General features: G+C 40.1%; 1 pseudogene; it reads left to right on the top strand.

The window, feature by feature from the left end:
- The first annotated feature begins 252 nt into the window (after positions 1 to 252).
- LOC122736256 lies at positions 253 to 1,416 on the top strand (annotated as a pseudogene).
- Positions 1,417 to 3,815: the final 2,399 nt, after the last annotated feature.

The raw sequence follows: 3,815 nt of genomic DNA, 5'->3' as shown, positions 1-3,815 counted from the left end.
TAATAGCACCTATCTTGAAGGGGTGTTGTGAGGATCAGCTGAGATAACATTTGTGAAAAGTGCTTAGCAGATTGTCTGACACATAGTAGGTGCTATATAAAAGCTTACTTACTCTTTTCCTCCTTCCCCTTTAGTAATGGTCATTTATTTTACAAATTCAATAGGGGAGCTGGTCGAGGCAGCAATTTCGGCGGGTGGACTAGAACGAACCAGAGGGGTGAAAGAAAGCTCTAATAGGTGCACTAATCCAAAATGCCATCTGAATTGGAGACACCATCAGATGGAGTAGATGAATCTGAAAAACAACAACAACAACAACAACAACAACTATGGACATCATGAATGGGAAAACCACACAAAACAAATAGACCTTTCTGAGCTTCTGAAGGAAGGGACTAACGAGTCTCATGACCATGATGAGAATACCTAGTTTGTTAAAGATTTCTTGAAAGGTCATATCAAGAAGGATCTGTTTAGGAGCAGCTAGGTGGTGCAGTGGATAAAGCACCAGCCCTGGATTCAGGAGGACCTGAGTTCAAATCTGGCCTCAGACATTTGACACTTACCAGCTGTGTGACCCTGGGCAAGTCACTTAACCCTCATTGCCCATAAAAATACAAAAACAAACAAAAACAACAACAACAACAACAAAAAACCAAAAAGAAGAATCTGTTTAAGTTAGCTACCACTGCACTTTATTTCACATACTCAGCCCTGGAAGAGGAGATGGACCACAACAAGGGCCACGTAGCCTTTGCTCCCTTGTATTTCCCCATGAAGCTACACCATAAGGAGGCACTGACCAAGGATATGGAGTATTTCTTTGGCAAGGACTGGAGGGAGAAAGTGAAATGCATGGAAGCCACCCAGTGCTATGTAGACCTGAACCATTATGTAGGTCAGAATGGGCCGCAGCTCCTTGTGGCCCATGCCTACACACAGTACATGGAGGACCTCTCTGGGGGTCAGGTACAGAAGAAGGTGGCCCAGCAGGTCCTGAAGCTGCCCAACACAGGAGAAGGGACCCAGTTTTATGTGTTTGAGAATGTAGACAATGCCCAACAGTTCAAACAGTTTTATCAGGTAAGGATGAATGCCCTGGACCTGGATCTGAAGACCAAGGAGAAAATTGTCAAGGAGGCTAACAGAGCCTTCAAGTACAACATGCAGATTTTCAATGAACTGGACAAGGTTGGCTCTTTGATGGCCAAAGAATCCCTGGATGAAGAGCTCCTAGTACATGACCGGAGAAATGTGCACAAGTACCCCTACTATGCTTCTCAAGAAGGTGCTCATGTGGGTAGTACTTGTCCTTTCAGAAGTATCACAGGCTTACTGAGGCAGCCCAATCTTCAAGTCATCCTCGCTGCTGTTGTGGCCCTGGCTTCTGGACTGATGGCTTGGTACTTTCTGTGAAGTAGAAGCCTGTAACCCTGGTATCCTCCAGGAATGATCCCTGTCAACCCCCCTATCCCTACCCTAATCCCACTGACTAAACCACCTCTTCAGGTGACATTTCTTTTAAAAAAAAACTAGGTTTGAGAAAACAAGCAACCAATAAAATCAGACACTAAAGCAAATGCCCAACAGACTGCTCTCTGCAAGATGATTTATAATCTGGAGTCTAAGGGGAGGGGCATGAATCTCCCCAGTAATAGAAGCCCAGAGGAGGGGTCAAACCCAGGATTTAGCGATACAGAAAGCACAGTTTAGATACAAAAACCTCTATGCATTGGAGCAATTCACCTCAGCCTCTTGAAGTCAACTCGCCCCAAGGGCTCCATCATGTACTTAGGGTTCTCTTCTTCCCTCCTTGTCTCTCATCATTCAGGTTTGTGTTGATCACTCAGTAGATAAGGGGGGGGCGGGGCGGGCAGGGGGACAAATAGCCCTGGAGGAAAGTGGCCTGTGTTTCTGGGTCTGGGTGGCTCCTCCTTCCCTAGACTGAAGAAGAATTTTATTTGGTTACTTCCTTCAGCAGACCAACTGTTGCTGTCCTTCCCAGATGGAGCAACAGAAGCAAAGAGTTTGGCTTCTCATGTAACCAATGTAAACGCTAAAGCATCCAATAAAGTTTATACTTCAAAAAAATAAATAAATAAATAAATAAAAATTCAATAGGATTCTATTTCAAGCCCATAATTTCTTCTCTCAAAATTGTAATATAACTTTAAACAAAACAAAGGGCACAGATATGTTCAATGCAATTAATATTCAATTAACATTCTATTCAATTATCTTTTTAGGCTACAATAAATCACACCTTTTATTTTCATAAAACAGTAAATTCCCAGCTGTTCAGAAATGTCATTTTTTCTTTTCTGTCCCTTAATTGTCAATTCAAAGCTTCATTGAATTTTACTTATTCTTTCCTGTGTGAATGAATATATAACTTTTATATTTATGTCTTTAAAATGTGTTTTTGATTAAAATGCAAAGGTTCTTTTCATTTAAGAATCTTTTAGGCAGCATGTAATATAACTTCCTTAACTATTGAGATCCATTTTCCCTCCTCAAACAGAAGAAAACAATAGGCTCTGTTAAAAAACAAACCAAAAAAATGAATGAATGAATGAATAATATCACAATAATGATCATAATAGGATTCAGGAGTGAGGAGCTAAGTTTAAAGATACTTTCAAGAATATAAGAAGTCTTTTGCAAATGGACTGATTTTAGTGACACTATGTCTCTCTTGCCAGTTTCGGGAACTCCTGCCATGCCCCCTTCCCTTTCTTATTGTAATTGGCGAATGCCTCCATTTCTCAGCCATCTTCTCACTAGGTTCCTACCTATGCATATACTTTTTGTTTTTCTCTCCTTCTCCTACTTTCTAGTTCTAGAATCATAATCAAACCAATACTTCCACTGCTTTTGAAAAGAGTGTGTCCATCTACTATTTTTGGCCCCATTTACCATCTCTATAATTCTCTAAAACAAAATATCTAACCCTGTCCCCCAGGAGCAAGAATTATTTCATTCATGTCCTCAGTACTTAGCACAATATCCCCAATGTTTGGTGCTTAATAAATAAATGTTTCTTCCTTTCTTTTCTCCCTCCCTCCCTCTCTCCCTTTTCTTTATTTCTTCCTTCCTTCCTTCCTTTGTCCTCCCTCTCTTCATTCCTAGACCATGGCTGACATCTCAATTCATATCCACATTTTGGTGGGTGTCATCAAGTTCAGAACCAAAATCAATGCATCTGTCAAGGACTAGGAAGTTCATAGACTTTGAGTTAGGAGGGACATTAGAGAACATCAAGTCTAGACTCCTCATTTTAGAGATGAAGAATATCAGGTTTCAAGAAATAAAGTCCAAGGTAATATGGGAAGCAAGTAGATGTTGTACTTGAAACCAGGGATTTTTAAACTGCAAACACAATATTCTTTCTACAGTATCATATTACCTTCCAATGAATAATAAATATAATCCCTCACACAACACAATGCTCCAATCTTTCATTTGGGGTTTTTGTCCATTACAATTATTTCATTTAAATATCCTTAATGATGGTTAACCATATGTACTTTTTTTGTAGATGTGATCCTGGGTTCTGGAAAGCAATGCCAGTAAAATTTTTGGCATGTCCTACCAAAATGAAGTGATTTGTTCAAGGTCACATGGACAAAAATTATCTGAAGTCAGAGTACAAAGTTATACTGGTTCTAAATTCAGTGATCTTTCAGTAATTCATTGCTGCTTCCCCATGGTTAGCTATTTCATGGATTCACTCATATTGTATCCCTCACGCTCATCTCCTTATTCCTGTCTCTGTGCTCTTGCTCATGCTATTCCCTGTCTGAAACACTTCTTTC

Source organism: Dromiciops gliroides, chromosome 1 (genome assembly GCF_019393635.1).
Source record: "Dromiciops gliroides isolate mDroGli1 chromosome 1, mDroGli1.pri, whole genome shotgun sequence".
In the NCBI taxonomy this organism is placed as follows: Eukaryota; Metazoa; Chordata; class Mammalia; order Microbiotheria; family Microbiotheriidae; genus Dromiciops; species Dromiciops gliroides.
This window is presented reverse-complemented; position numbering and strand designations above follow the sequence as displayed.